This window comes from Lepus europaeus, chromosome 18 (genome assembly GCF_033115175.1).
Source record: "Lepus europaeus isolate LE1 chromosome 18, mLepTim1.pri, whole genome shotgun sequence".
Taxonomy (NCBI): Eukaryota; Metazoa; Chordata; class Mammalia; order Lagomorpha; family Leporidae; genus Lepus; species Lepus europaeus.
Window position 1 is genome coordinate 16,305,228 of NC_084844.1, and position 17,254 is coordinate 16,322,481.

Genomic DNA, 17,254 nt, shown 5'->3' on the forward strand with positions numbered 1-17,254 from the left:
GGTTTCTCCAATGCTCTCTAATAATTTGATGGTTTCGGGTCGTAGATTTAAGTCTTTAATCCATGTTGAGTGAATTTTTGTGTAAGGTGAAAGGTATGGGTCTTGCTTCAAGCTTCTGCATGTGGAAATCCAATTTTCCCAGCACCATTTATTGAATAGACTGTCCTTATTCCAGGGATTAGATTTGGATCTTTGGTCAAATATAAGTTGGCTGTAGATGTTTGGATTGATTTCTGGTGTTTCTATTCTGTTCCATTGGTCTATCCATCTGTTTCTGTACCAGTACCATGCTGTTTTGATAACAACTGCCCTGTAGTATGTCCTAAAATCAGGTATTGTGATGCCTCCGGCTTTGTTTTTGTTGTACAGGATTGCTTTGGCTATTCGAGGTCTTCTGTGTCTCCATATGAATTTCAGCATCATTTTTTCCAGATCTGAGAAGAAGGTCTTCGGGATCTTGATGGGTATTGCATTGAATGTATAAATTGCTTTTGGGAGAATAGACATTTTGATGATATTGATTCTTCCAATCCATGAGCATGGAAGATTTCTCCATTTTTTGGTATCCTCTTCTATTTCTTTCTGTAAGGTTTTGTAGTTTTCATCGTAGAGATCTTTAACGTCTTTGGTTAAGTTTATTCCAAGGTATTTGATTGTTTTTGTAGCTATTGTGAATGGGATTGATTTTAGAAGTTCTTCCTCAGCCGTGGCATTGCCTGTGTATACAAAGGCTGTTGATTTTTGTGCATTGATTTTATATCCTGCTACTTTGCCAAACTCTTCGATGAGTTCCAGCAGTCTCTTAGTAGAGTTCTTTGGGTCCCCTAAATAAAGAATCATATCATCTGCAAAGAGGGATAGTTTGAGTTCGTCCTTCCCGATTTGTATCCCTTTAATTTCTTTTTCTTGCCTAATAGCTCTAGCCAAAACTTCCAGAACTATATCGAATAGCAGTGGTGAGAGTGGGCATCCCTGTCTGGTACCAGATTTCAGTGGAAATGCTTCCAACTTTTCCCCATTCAATAGGATGTTGGCCGTGGGTTTTTCATATATTGCTTTGATTGTATTAAGGAATGTTCCTTCCATACCCAGTTTGCTTAGAGTTTTCATCATGAAAGGGTGTTGTATTTTATCAAATGCTTTCTCTGCGTCTATTGAGAGAATCATATGGTTTTTCTTCTGCAGTCTGTTAATGTAGTGTATTACGTTGATTGTTTTGCGAATGTTGAACCATCCCTGCATACCGGGGATGAATCCCACTTGGTCTGGGTGGATGATCTTTCTGATGTGTTGTTGCAATCTATTGGCCAGAATTTTATTGAGGATTTTTGCATCTATGTTCATCAGGGATATTGGTCTGTAATTCTCTTTCAATGTTGCGTCTCTTTCTGGCTTAGGAATTAAGGTGATGCTGGCTTCATAGAAAGAACTTGGGAGGATTCCCTCTTTTTCGATTGCTCTGAATAGTTTGAGAAGAATTGGAGTTAGTTCTTCTCTAAATGTCTGGTAGAACTCAGCAGTGAATCCATCTGGCCCTGGGCTTTTCTTTGTTGGGAGGGCCTTTATTACTGTTTCAATTTCTGTGTCAGTTATTGGTCTGTTTAGGTTTTCTATGTCTTCCTGGCTCAATTTAGGGAGGTTGTATGTGTCCAAGAATCTGTCCATTTCTGATAGATTTCCCTGTTTGCTGGCATACAAGTCCTTGTAGTAATTTCTGATGATTCTTTTTATTTCTGTGGCGTCTGTTGTTACGTTTCCCATTTCATCTCTGATCCTATTGATTTGGGTCTTTTCTCTTCTTTTTTTAGTTAGTTGGGCCAATGGGGTGTCAATTTTGTTTATTTTTTCAAAAAACCAGCTCCTCGTTTGGCTGATTTTTTGTAATGTTTTTTTGGATTCAATCCTGTTGATTTCTTCTCTGATTTTAATTATTTCTCTTCTCCTACTGGGTTTGGGTTTGGTTTGCTGCAGATTTTCTAGATCCTTGAGATGACTTGAAAGCTCATCTATTTGGTGCCTTTCCAATTTCTTGATGTAGGCACCTATTGATATAAACTTTCCTCTTAACACTGCTTTTGTTGTATCCCATAGGTTTTGGTATGTTGTGCTGTTATCCTCATTTACTTCCAGAAAATTTTTGATTTCTCTTTTAATTTCTTCTATGACCCATTGTTCATTCAGGAGCATGTTGTTCAATCTCCATGTGTTTGCACGTGCTCTAGGGATTCCTGAGTTGCCAATTTCCAATTTCATTCCTTTGTGGTCTGAGAAGCTGCATGGTATGATTCTAATTCTTTTGAATTTGCTGAGACTTGCTTTATGGCCTAGTATGTGGTCAATCCTAGAGAGGGTTCCATGTACTGCTGAGAAGAATGTAAAGTCCTTAGATGTAGGATGAAAAGTTCTGTAGATATCTGTTAGATCCATTTGGGCTATAGTGTCATTTAAATCTACTGTCTCCTTGTTGATCTTCTGTCCTGTTGATCTGTCTATCTCTGAGAGTGGAGTATTGAAATCCCCCAGTACTATTGTATTGGGGTCTAAGTCTCCCTTTAAGTCCCTTAACAAGTCTTTTAAATAAGCTGGTGCCCTGTAATTAGGTGCATATACATTGATAATCGTTATATCTTCCTGTTGAATTGATCCCTTAATCATTAAATAGTGCCCCTCTTTATCTTTCTTAACAGTTTTTGTGGTAAAGTTTATGTTGTCCGATATTAAGATGGCGACGCCCGCTCTCTTTTCATTTCTGTTGGCGTGGTATATCTTTTCCAGCCTTTCACTCTCAGCCTGTATGGATCATTGTTGGATAGATGGGTTTCTTGTAAGCAGCAAAAGGATGGGTTTTGTTCCTTAACCCAATCAGCCAATCGGTGTCTTTTAACTGGACAGTTCAAGCCATTAACATTCAATGTGACTATTGAGAAGGAGTAACTTTGCCCTGCCATTAGCCAAAGATACTTTCTAATATATGGTTTGAGATTCCTGTGATCTTTTGGTGTGAGGTTTCCTACCTTTACCTTCTTTCATATTGGTGACCGTGTTTCTGTGTTTCTGTATGTAACACATCTTTAAGCATCTTTTGCAGGGCTGGACGAGTGGCGACAAATTCTTTCAGTTTCTGTTTGCTTTGAAAGGTCTTTATTTCACCTTCATTCATAAATGAGAGCTTTGCAGGATATAATATTCTGGGCTGGCAGTTTTTCTCTCTTAGCACCTGGGCTATGTCTCGCCATTCTCTCCTAGCTTGCAGGGTTTCTGAAGAGAAGTCAGCTGTGAGTCTAATTGGAGATCCTCTGAGAGTAATCTGGCGTTTCTCTCTTGCACATTTTAGGATCTTTTCTTTGTGTTTCACTGTGGTGAGTTTGATTACGACGTGTCGTGGTGAGGATCTCTTTTGGTCATGTTTATTAGGGGTTCTATGAGCTTCCTGTATTAGGATGTCTCTGTCTTTCTCCAAACCTGGGAAATTTTCTGCTAGTATCTCACTAAAAAGGCCTTCTAATCCTTTCTCTCTCTCCATGCCTTCAGGTACTCCTAGAACCCGAATGTTGGGTTTTTTAAGAGTATCCTGTAGATTCCTGACAGTATTTTTTAGATTTCTGATTTCTTCTTCTTTTCTTTGATTTGATTGTTTCCTTTCCTGTTCTCTGTCTTCTAAGTCTGATATTCTCTCTTCTGCTTCGTCCATTCTGTTTTTAAGACTCTCTAATGTGTTTGTCATTTGATCTATTGAATTCTTCATTTCATTATGATTTCTAGTCACTATCACCATTTCTTGTTCCACTAGTTGTTTCAATTCATTTTGATTCCTCCTTAATATTTCATTTTCACGAGAAAGATTTTCTATCTTGTCCATGAAGGATTTCTGTAGTTCAAGAATTTGTTTTTGAGAACTTCTTAATGTTCTTAGCAATTTTTTGAGATCTGCTTCTTGCATTTCTTCAATCTCCTCATCTTCATAATCTTGAATTGGGGTGTCTTTTTCATTTGGGGGTGTCATAGTTTCTTCCTTGTTCTTGTTAGCTTGGTTTTTGCGTTTGTTGTTTGGCATGTTGGAGATATTTGGTTTCTTCACTGTGGTGTTTTTTCTTGTTACACTATGGCTCTATATTAAGTGGACTGTCTGCTTTCAGTGGTGCCTTAGAGGCTTGAAATGAGTGTGGACTGAGAGCTGTGTTTGGTTCCTCAGGGCTGAGGGTGTGTCAAAGATGACACTCCCAGGTTAGGTGTGGTAAATCTCTCTCTTTTTTGATTCAAAAGGGAAGTAATTCCGCACAGCTGAATGTAATTGGAGGTAGTTAGCAGGCAAATTATATACCCACAGGAGCCAGAGATCGGAAGCTCTTTCCCAAGGACCACACAGGGAATCTCTGCTGCCCTCAGTGTGGGCTCCAATTCTCCTGCAATCTCCCACTGGGTTGCCAAGTTAGATGCTAATCTCCTGTTATTTCGCCCCTCCCCCCAGAGTCAGGTTTTTCTGCTCGGCTCAGGGCTGGTGCAGACCTGAGGTCGCCCAGCTTATGACGTATGTCCAAAATGGCGCCTGCTCTGTCTTGCTCGCCTTTGAGAGGTGAGCGGAGAGAGAGAAACTTGTGTCCGTATCAGTCACTTTTTTTATTTTTTATTTTTTCTCTCTCTTCTAGTTAGCCTGGTGAACTTTTCCCCACGGAGTTTCAAGCCTCGTTCCCTCTAGCCTCCTCTTTCCGCTTGCTCGCTGGTATCTCGGGCTATGGAGGTTCGGCTCACCTCGCGTTCCAGCGCTGGTGCGTTGAGTCTGCTGCTGGTGTCCCGAACTTGGGCTCCCACGCTCTCCACGCAGGTCCACTGTGAATCACTAGTTCCGGAAGAGTTTCCTCTGCTGTTTCATCCCCTACTCTTCCTTGACCCTGCAGTATCTCCACTTATATTAAACTTTCTCTCCCCCCGGACTAAGTGTGCTTCTGCCTATTCCGCCATCTTGCCCGGAACTCCCCCAAGTGTGGATATTTTATCTAGGGTAATATTAACAGACTATATTTCTCAGTTCTTTAGTAATAGATCTCTATATACTTTTGAACTTTTGCCTGAAATTAACAAATATACTTGAGATGTTTCCATGGAAAAATAAGTTTTTCTTACAGGGTACTCTGTATATGGAATGCTCACCATTAATTGGCAGGTGTTTGCACAGTTCCTCAATTTCTTCTTCTTCAAGTGAGAATCCCATGTTTTCAAGAACATCATCTATTTTATCAACAATAACCTTTCCTCCTTAAGTAAAGAAGGGGATAAGAATAAAAGAAATTTGTATTCATGCCAACAAGAGAAAAAAAATTCTTGCTCATATCAATCAACAGAAATAGGAAGTAAAAATCAATGACATCATAAAGTTCTTGGATATTAGGAGTAGAAAAGTTCTCTCTCATCAATGTTCCAGGGGAAAGCTGTTTTAGCAATTTGTAGGATGAATATACCCAGAAGGAAGACAAGAGTAGAAAAGACTGATGAATTATAGCAAAGAAACAACCAATCCCCAAATTTCTTAACAGTAAATAATATATGAAATTTGTTATCTTGACAAAATAGTGTCGCTTATTAGCCCAAATGTGATTGAGAACAAGTAAGAATGCCATTACAAAGTTTAAAGAATACTATAACAAAATTAATCATCTGGGGCCAGCGCTGGCCTGAAGCGCCAGCATCTTATATGGGTGCCGGTTCTAGTTCCGGCTGCTCTTCTGATCCAGCTCTCTGCTATGGCCTGTGATAGCAGTAGAAGATGGCCCAAGTGCTTGGGCCCCTCCACCCACATGGGAGACCTGGAAGAAGCTCCTGGCTTCTGGCTTCGGATTGGCACAGCTCCGGCCATTATGGCCATCTAGGGAGTGAACCGTGGATGGAAAACCTCTCTCTCTGTTTCTATCTCTCTCTGTAACTCTTTCAAATAAATAAAATAAAAATAATCTTAATAAAGCCCAAAATTATTCATCTGATCACTGACAGACAAGAGAGGCTTTAGATAAGTAAATGCAAAAGCTTGAAGACATCAGTTTTATCTTTCTCAGTGTGCTTTTCACTTACCTCTGTAAGCTTTCACTCCATCCATCAATCTATTTTTATACACCTTTCGATTTTCTGTATGATAAAAGTCATTTAGTTAATAAAAATCATTCAGCACATATTTATAAATATTGCTTCCCTGAATCATACCATGGACATGACAACATGCCCTTCTTTCCCCACATTAGGAACACTGTGTGATATAAATAGCTCTGTTTTCAAGAAAAATAACACAGATGTGTGTGTATACAATGTCTACATTTGAAGTGAATGTGGCAAAATGTTAAAACATTATTAAGTTTAAACTAAATTTTTTTTAAAAAGTAGAAATTTAGAAAGACAGTAAATTTTAACTATTTATAAATTTTACAAATTTTCTTAATTATGATCCAAAAAAGGAAGCAAAGAAATTAATAAGATTCTCAAGGTTCACTATTCATTCTTTCACATCTGATTACTATTAGTAGAACTCTAACATGGTAAAATATAGATGTTTTCCCTTTTTTGAAGTGTATTTTCCTTCCTTTCTACATCTTTTCTGATTATAATCTTTTCTAGTCTTAGTTTTAGGCTTGTTATAGATACTGGTTCGAACATTTATAATGGCTTATCTGTAATATCAATACCCCAGTGAGAACATTATCATTCAAATTAAGATCTAAATAGAAAGGACAGGATATTTTACATCAGAATTGCTCTTTTCTACACAACTTTTCTCTTAATTCTTAGTAGAAGATTAAACATTAATACTTCTGGAATGGTCTGTGTTCAAGTCTGAAGCCCAGGATTCTCTGAAATTGACTGTGATGTCTGAAATGCTCACCGTCCAATGGCAGTGTGTCCAATAGCTCCTGATTTTCCTGATCTGTTAGCTCAATACCTAAATCTTTCAGATAAAGTTGTATGTCACTGGCATCAATCTTCTCACCTTTAGAAAGATACAATGTTGTAAATGATCTTTTTCATATATAATAATTATAAAGAGAATTGTAAAAAAACAGCAATTTATCAACTGTAAGGTATAATTACAGATCAACAAAGACTTGGTAAGACTTATTAAACTGCAGAACATCACAAGAAGGAGCTAAAAATAGAGCATGTTTGCTTTAAGGCTGGTCAAATAATGCATTTATTAAATGCTCTAAAAACAGTACGATAGCCACTCAGCCTATGATAAAATAGACTTCTTAAAAAATGGACACTTCAGGGCTGGTGCTGTGGCCCTGGCCTGAAGTGCCAGCATCCCATATGGACTCCGGTTCTCGTCCTGGCTGCTCCTCTTCTGATCCAGCTCTCTGCTGTGGCCTGGGAAAGCAGTAGAGGATGGCCCAAGTGCTTGGGCTCCTGCACCCACATGGGTACCCGGAGGAAGCTCCTGGCTCCGGTTTTGGATCAGTGGAGCTCTGGCTATTGCAGCCATTTGGGAAGTGAACCATTGGATGGAAGACCTCTCTCTCTGTCTCTACCTCTCTCTGTAACTCTGTCTTTCAAATAAATAAAATAAATCTTAAAAAAAAACCAGACACTTCTACAAAAGTAGATAGTAAAAAATCCATCTATACCCTTAAAAACAAACATCATTGGTACATTGTTAAGATAAAGTTTGTATGCCATTTGCAGAATACTGGGATATGCAACTAAAATACATGTGCATAAAATAAAGGGTCATATTATTTTGTATCTTTTTATCATGACTTCTTACCTACCACAAAATAAGTCGATTATATTCATTAAGGAATTCAGTGAAATCCTTCCATTATCTGAAATACAAAGTACAAATCAGATATAGATATAATTTTTATCTGTATCAAGAATGGGGTTACTTTTTTCCACAACATCTTCTAAGCTGCTATCACCTTCACAGAGGATATCTGTTGATTTTTGAATGTTTTCTGGTATCCTACTACCTTAGAGAATTCTAAAGAGAATGGTTTAGCATGCTAAATTAGTTGTAAGGTTCTTCTCACAAATGGTCATGTTGATCTAAACAATATACCTTTGGTGCTATATGAATTAACTCAGAAATCATTGACCCTCTATCTCAACCGTACTCTGACATCTCATATTTGACAAACAAAAACACAAACACAATTGCTTTTATTTGTGTATTGTTTTTCAAACAATTCCAAACTCTTTACTTTCTCACTGGGTTTTGTAAATCTCTGACATTTTCCAACATCTGTTTTAGCACCTATTCTATTATTTTCTTCTGAAGTATGTCTTTGCTTTTTCTTTTTCTTTTTTTTTTTTATTTTTGACAGGCAGAGTGGACAGTGAGAGAGAGAGACAGAGAGAAAGGTCTTCCTTTTGCCGTTGGTTCACCCTCCAATGGCCGCCGCGGTAGCGCGCTGCGGCCGGCGCACCGCGCTGATCCGATGGCAGGAGCCAGGTGTTTATCCTGGTCTCCCATGGGGTGCAGGGCCCAAGCACTTGGGCCATCCTCCACTGCACTCCCTGGCCACAGCAGAGAGCTGGCCTGGAAGAGGGGCAACCGGGACAGGATCGGTGCCCCGACCGGGACTAGAACCCGGTGTGCCGGTGCCGCTAGGCGGAGGATTAGCCTATTGAGCCGCGGCGCCGGCCTGTCTTTGCTTTTTCTAGCTAAATCTAAATATACCCATTCTGCTAATGTTCTTCTGTCAATATCGAGCTTAATACTCAGAAGTCATCTTTTCATCCTTGAGAATTATAACTCTACAAATTCTTCTTATTCTCTAAATGAAACTGAACATTAGCACTCTCAGAAGTTCCACAAGATGGCATCAAAGATTGTTCTGAAAGGAAATGGTAAGTAGTAAATGAAATGCTCACCGTCAATTTGCAAATGGCTCCGTAGATCTTCCATTTCTTTTTCTTCAAGTTCATAGTCCATGTTTTCCAGGATGGTTTCTAATTTATTTTCAAAGACTTTCCCACCTTAAGAAACAGATGAGATAAGAAACATATGAAATTATGCCTAAGTTTAAAAATTATAGGTATTTCTATGCACCACATCTCAGTGTGAAGAGGAAAAACAAATTTGCAATGCAGACATTCTAAGTCAACATTTATAATTAAAGCGGCAGGGGTCTGAGCAAAAGTGTATCCTTACACATGTCACAAGACACTCTATTAAGTTTTTTGGTAGACATCTGATGTAAAGAAAATTATCACGGTTTGTCATTCATTCTTCATTTATTATTCATAGTGGAGAAATGAGTCAGAAACAACAGCCATAATTATGACTACTACAAAGCTTGTAATCTGTCATTTTAACAATAAATTATCTCTACAAATTTATGCGGAGGTTATCTGAGCTTGAGATACAAATCATAATGGAGAACAAAGAGTAATAAATTACTGTTAAAATAAAACAGTGGTTAAGAATTTGGGTTTAAATCCTGCCTATTCTCAAGTTCAAATTGTATGACATTAGGTAAGTGAGTCAACATCTCTAACCTGTGAAATGGTTATAATAAGAGTAACTACTTGAGAGTGTTTTTGTGAGATTAAACAAGTTAACAGATATAAGTATTTAGAAGAGTGCTTGATATTATACTCAAGAGAAATTAGCTATTTTGGGGGCCGGTGTTGTGTCATATTTGGTAAAGATACTGCCTGTGTTGCCGCCATCCCACATGGGCACTGGTTCGTGTCCTGGTTGCTCTACTTCCAATCCAGCTGCCTGTTAATGGCCTGGGAAAAGCAGCAAAAGATGGCTTAAGTTTTTGGGCCCTTGCCATCCATGTGAGAGACCTGGATGAAGCTCTTTGCTCCTGGCTTTGGCATGGTCAGCCCTGGTAGTTGTAGTCATCTGGGAAGTGAATGAGTGGGTGGAAGATCTCTCTTTCCCTTTCTACCCATAGCTGTGACTTTCAGATAAATAAAATCTTTTTTTAAAATTAGCTGTTTTTACCATTATGTAATAAAAGAAATTTTTCAAAATAAAACAAAAAGCTAATAGATCTCAGTTTTACTGGACTTCTTGCTATGTTTGTCACTCACCATGGAAAGTCTTTAAACCATTTAGCAATCGATTCTGATATACCTTTCCATCAGCTGTAAGAGAAGACATAATAACTGATGTTATAGACAAACTGATACAGAAATTCATTATGAGAGTATAGGTTATTATTTTATAAAGATAGTAATCTTTTAAAAATTTTATTTAAGGTACACAGATTTCATGTATTTCATATATACAGATTCAGGAACATAGTGATACTTCCCACCCTGCCCTCCCTCTCACCCATGCTCCCATTATTCTTCCTCCTCCTTTTCCTAGTCCCACTTTTAATTTTTACCAAGATCTATTTTCAGTTTGCTTTATATTTGTAAGATTAACCCTACACTAAATAAAGAGTTCAACAATGACAATAATCTTAAATGATTTGCTTTCTGGATTTATCCAATTTCTTATCCACACATCTCTCTCTTTCTCTTACTTCCTCCCTTCCTTTCTATTCCTTAAAGATTAAAATGAAGAAATAAAATTCTAAATTTATCCATTTTACTATGCTGAAACTTTCTATCCTGCTTTTTGGCTCACTTTAATCCTGCTGCTATTACCTAATTTCTCCCTACCACTACTTACTTCTCTATTTGCTTAGGTACTGGTGACATTCTGAATAAAAAATGTTTAATCAATTAAAAATTAATCAGTAAACTAGCAGTTCATTTATACATTCATTTCTTATTTCCTTAATTTATTGATTAAATTTTAAAGTTTAATCTCAACAGGGTAAGCTCCACCCCCTACTGTAGTCTCTATGGCAAGGATTTTTCATCTTATCATCTAAGAAGTACCCAATAAACATGTTGAATACAAATCTATGTGGAATAAATGGTTAATGATTTCCCACCTCCACCAACAATACATACACATAAAACAAGTTCCCTTGCAGGCCAAAACTCTACAAGAAATGCTCACAAGTAATTGGCAGTGTTTTTAGCAGCTCCCAGCGTTCCTTAGGTGTGAGTTCTATCCCTATGTTTTTCAAAACACCACCTACTTCACTAGAATTGATCTTGGGTCCTTTGAAAAGATGAAAATAATGATAAATGAGCATGCTAAGAACAAAATGATTTAAAACTCTATCATGTAAGTTTAATTGCAGGATTAAATGGTCAAAATGCTGAGTAGTCAAGGCTCTTAAGGGGATGACAGAAATACTGATGGAAAATTTCCTAATTCTAGAGAGAAAAACAGCTATTGAATGCTCTAATATCAATTTGATAAATCAACATTATGAAGTGGGGCTGTTTAAAGGTCTGGAGTGACTACTGTATAAATGACTATTTTAATAACTCTGTAAAGACAGCATCCATATTACTTTTTATCTGCTTATGTGATAAGGTGAATTTTTCCTAAAAAATACCAATTACTGTTGTAAGATATGTTTTTTGTCTGTTTAAACAATGGAAAAGTGGTGTGCATTGCTGAAAAAGTAACAGAGAAAATACAGGGTACTTAACTAAGACCTAATAATTTAGTAGTTTTGTCAAAAAGTATATAACCAAAAACTAATTGGATCATTGGATAAGCTATACCATTGATATGAGGGTACTTTTAAGGATAAGGCTAGAACACACTTATACGACAATATTGTCCTAGATTCTCAGTGCTCCTCACTCCTGTATTGGTTTCTGGCCTCAACGGGGGACTAAGAAAGCCTACCACCTCCTTTAATGGAGAAATGGAATTAAAAGATAGTGTAAATTCTCCCTAAATCTTTTGAAGTCCCCTCATCTACCAAGAAGCCTAACATGTCTAAGTAAATATAATAGGAATTAGAATATTAAAAAGTGTAACAGAAAAAATATTAGAATACTGCTATTTCTAATAGTTTCCCTCTAAACCTTCCACTCACCTGTAAATAACTTTGCATTTTCTACCATCTTACTCAGTTCAACAGTATTTTCATCTGTAAGATAAGGTACAAATGAGACCAAGCCATAATAATGGCTCAGAAAATATGCTCTAAAGAACCTACATCGTGGAACATAACACCGAAATACAGTTTACTCTGATTTGTTTTTATAAATTCATCCATTTTCATTCCAAAATAAGCATGGAATTGAAGAAAGAAGGTCTAAATATAATTATAAAGCAGAGAATAATAAATTATAGAAGAATAATATACCGGAGTCTATACACAATGGTACTAGGAAGCTTTACCTGAAAGGTCATACGAAGGGGCACTGCTTTAACTCACAGGGAAATACTAAGTATCAGAATTTGCCCATGACCATAGCTTTCTAGCTCATCCTGATGATATTAAAAGGAATCTTCAAAAACTAGGTATGGGCTGAGCACCCCCTTGACTGACATCGTAGAGGTTGCCTCCATGGGCTACTTTGAGACCAGGAGAAAGAGGAGCAAGCTAGCAGCAGGAGCAATGTAAGGCTAGGCAGCAGGTCAACTAATGGCTGCTTTATGTGGTGATCTGCTGTGAAGGAGACCCAACGAGGCCAGTCCACCCCCAAATAGCACCTTTTTTTGATATGAAGAGCCAGGGCATTGGGCAAGCAGCTGTTGTGAAAGAAGCTGGCTTCGGTCAGCTCTGTCAAGTACAAGGCCACCAGAAATGGAACTGCCCTGGGGGGTCGAAGGACTCCTGTGTCAGAACTGCAGACCCTATGGGCCCCAAGCTAAGAAGCCCTTAGTTCTGCCCAGCTTCCAACACTAACCATTGCTATTGAGGGGATGGCCTAGGGTCAATGAAAATGTAAATTTCCATTCAGAGGCTATTTTGTACTAGCTTCCTGTTCAGCTCTCCTCTTAGTCCAGCTCTCCTCCTAGTCCAGCCACGTAATGGGAGTCAACAGGGTGCCTTCCTTAAGGAGGTTCACACCTCCCTTGTAATGTCTTTTACAGTACCCCATGGATAGGTCTGGGGCTCACACATACCTGGCCAGCCCTTAAAGTCTATCCAATGTACTTTTCTCCAAAGGGAGGGGAGAACTTCCACTTTGCTATGACTTTGTCTAAATACTGACAGAGTTTGTGGATTCAAAAGGCTTCCATAGCCTACCTAGGCAGCTCATGTCAAGAGCCTCGGGTGATCACTGACATCATATGTAAGAGTGTTAATTGCTAAATTAACAACAGGAGTCACTGTGCACTAACTTCCATGCAGGACCTCTGTACTCAAAGAGTTGTATTATGAGAGCTAATAGTAAAACTTGTTCTCAAAGATTTACTTCATTTTAGTGTATCAAGTAGAGGATATTCTTATGTCTCATAAGTTTTAGATAAGCCTAAGTGTCCAACGTCATTGCATGTTTCCTTAGGTGCTTCTTCAATTAATGATAAACTTGTTCTCAAATAAAAAGAAAGTATATTATGGCAAAAATTAAAAGAAAAATAAGAAAGGAAGTAGGAGGAAGGGTGAGAGGGAGAAAGGGAGGGAGGATGGGGTGGGAAGTGTCATTATGGGTTTTTTTTTTTTTTTATTTGACAGGTAGAGATATAGACAGTGAGAGAGAGACAGAGAGAAAGGTCTTCCTTCCGCTGGTCCACTCCCCAAATGGCTGCTACGCCCAGCATTGCACCAATCTGAAGCCAGGAACCAGGTGCTTCCTCCTGGTCTCCCATGCGGGTGCAGGAGCCCAAGCACCTGGGCCATCCTCTACTGCCCTCCAAAACCACAGCAGAGAGCTGGACTGGAAGAGGAGCAACCAGGACTAGAACCGGTGCCCATATGGGACGCTGGCGCTGCAGGCAGAGGATTAGCCAAGTGAGCCACGGCGCTGGCCCCGTGTCATGTTCTTAAAACTTATCTATGATATACATGAAATTTGTTCCATTTATACAAATTAAAAAATTTAATAAAAAAGCCTATTCAAATATTATTAAGCCTAGAAAGCCTCTATTTGCCATTAAATGAGTTAAAAAAAAAAAACAGGGCTTAGAGTAACAGCTAACTTGGACAGTTCTCCTATTTGGACAGGTCATCACAGAGGACTTAAGGGATCTATCTCTTGAGGGGGGTGCAAAATAATCCAGTATGCATATAGTTTATTAGTCTGTTTCCCTCCCAACCCCAGACTCTGGTCTTGTGCATTAGCTAACACCCTTAACTTCCCAGCAGAATGTAGCTACCAGGCATCCAGGGAAAAAGTATAGCTAGTCTGCCAAAAAGTTAATTATTTAACCCTTATCCTCACCCTTGGGGAGCGAAAACCAGCCCCAAATAGGATACAGGCCATGCAACAAATTCCTACTTCTGCAAACTTAAGACAGTACCAAAATTTCCCTAACAGGTTACGAATTCCTAGACACAGAGAAAAGGCAAAGTTCCTAAATCAGGCTCTCAACAGTGAGCCAAAGCAGGGCCCCCTCCTTTGGGAAAACAAACAAAACACAGCCTTCATTTGTTAAAAGGCTGCCATGACTAGGGCCCCCATAATAGGATTACTAAACCCAGTCCTTCAGTACAAGCAGGCCCTAAACATGCTAACTGCTGCCCAAGAAAGTGCCCCCAAACTAGGTCAAACTAGATGGGTGCAAAATCATGTCCATACTTTCTTGGATGAGGCCAGACAACCCCAGGACCAGGTCAAACAGGGATGGAATATCTGGTCTAACAGCTGGCCATAGAAATTCTGGTCATTGCCCCTCCTTGGTGACAGAGCTTCCACACGCTTTCTGCTTCTCTTTAGACTACAATGCTTTGGTGCCCTTGTTTTGTCTCTAACAGAACACAAGCCATCCAGCTTCAGATGCTTCCGAGACAGGCTTACAGCCTATACCATCCGACAAGATGAAAAGTCCTCTAGACCAAGCACGACAATCTTTTTCGAGGCTACTCTCAAACACCAGAGGGCAGATAACAGGAGAAAAATACCCATAGCCACTTCTACACCCATTTTTCAGCTGTGAAGAAATTATAGGGGGCTGGCGCTGTGGTACAGTAGACTAAGCTTCTTCCTATAGTGCCAGAATCCCATATAGGTGCCGATTCTAGTTCTGATGCTCCTCTTCCAGTCCAGCTCGCTGCTGTGGCTTGGGAAAGCAGTGGAAGATGGCCCAAACTATTAGACCCCTGCATTAGCGTGGGAGACCTGGAAGAAGCTTCTGGTTCCTGGCTTTGGATTGGCTCAGCTCTGGCTGTTGCAGCCATCTGGGGAGTGAACCAGTGGATGGAAGACCTTTCTCTCTGTCTCTCCCTCTCCTGTCTTTAACTCTCAAATAAACAAATAAAATCTTAAAAAAAAAAAAAGAAACTATAGAAGATAGACCTTCATCCATTCTATCCCCATAAGATTATGGGTATTTTCTCTTTTGGAGGGGAATGTTAGATAGAAAGTTAGAAATTAGCCTATCAGTGGAGGATGGCCCAAGTGTTTGGGCCCCTGCACCCGCATGGGAGACCAGGAAGAAGCACCTGGCTCCTGGCTTCAGATTGGCACAGCACTGGCCATGGCGGCCATTTGGGGGGTGAACAAACGGAAGGAAGACCTCTCTCTCTCACTGTCTAACTCTATCTGTCAAATAAAAAAAAGAAAGAAAGAAAGAAAGAAAGAAAGAAAGAAAGAAAGAAAGAAAGAAAGAAAGAAAGAAGTTAGTCTATGTGTAGGAGAGGGGCCTGAGGAGAACAAATTGCTCTGGAGAGGAATCCAACAGCTTCATGAGCAGTCCAATATTTCACACTGCAAAGTCCTGCCCAGACCCTGATAACTTTCCAGGTGGTCTCAGCCCTTCCCCCAAGGGAAGCTCCCCAGAATTCTCTCTCCTCTGCACTAAGTGGGGTATTTGGCCTGATAACACTGAGCAATCACACCATCGAATTCTTCTTCCAAGACAAGCGCCCTAGGCTCCCACGCCCAGCACCAGAACCTGGGGAGGAAGTTTCCTAATTTATACTCAGCAAACCCTTTGTCAAGGAGGGGAAGGAGAAACAGCGGGAAGAACTGGACCCCTTTCCCATATAAGCCCCAGTCTGAACCCATGGCGCTCACTCAGCTCTCAGCTCTCTCCTGAGCCGACTGCCTGGCCTGCCAGGTATCTTCTCCCTATTTAACATTGCTTTCCCCAGTCTGAGTGACTGAGTACTCTCTCTCAGATTTGGTCCCATCCATTCTGATGGATGCCTTACCCCTTGCTACCTTGCTCCATTGTTTACCACTGGGGGATGAGGTGGGCATTGCTTGATCTTCTTTTCATTTGGCCTGTTCCACATTAGAATCTGGGAGTAGTCCTATGTTTGATCACTTTACTACTAAGGATTTAAAAGCAATACACAAGGGTACTTTAAGAAGTTCACTCCTAAAATGGTTGCAACAGTCAGGTCTAGGCCAGGCTGGAGCCAGGAACTCCATCCTGGTCTCCCACATGGGTAACAGAGGCCCAGGTACTTGGGGCCATCCTCTGCTGCCTTCCCAGGTGCATAAGTAGGAAGCTGGATTGAAAGCAGAGCAGCCAGGATTCAAATCAGCACTCTGATACGGGACAACAGCATTAAAGTGGTTTAAACCTCTGCCCCAAGAGGTAGGATCATTAAGATCATGAGAGATCTGCCCTCATGAGTGGATTAATGTCATTGCAGGGGTGAGTTTGTTATTGTGATGTTTGATTGGTTAGAAAAATGAGTTCATGGATGAGTGTTAGGTACAGAAGTTAAGATGAAGCTTGGGATGTCTGCAAATAAAATAAAAACAAACAAATAAATAGAAGATACAAGCTTAAAAATGAAAAGAAATAGTGTGTTCATCCCTCTCTTGAACTCTTTTTCTTGCTAACTTGCATTTGCTCTCACATAGATGCTCTCTCTGTTTCTTTCTTTATCTCTGTCTTTGTCTCTCTTTCTCATACCCCTCTCTTGTTCTTTTGCCTCAACCACGGGCTGTGGCATCAAGAAGGGCCTCACCAGATGCTGGTCCTTTGATCTGGGATTTTCCAGCCTCCAGATCCAGGAGAAGTAAATTTTTGTTCACTATAAATTATTTAGTCTCAGGTATTCTGTTATAGCAGCACAAAACAGACCAAGATAGGTATTCTACATTTTTATAGTGCAGTGAGAATCTTAGACCATTGGTTTCTAAATCAATATATCATTTACAATCTCAGATCCACACATTACAATATAGTATAATGCTCAGAAAAATCACTGTTGTCACCAGAGAGGATATATTTTCTATTTTTTCATGAGATTTTGAAAACTAACCACCTTTTAAAATATATATAATCAAAGCAACATGTTTTACATGTTAATTTCATATTATCCTTTAG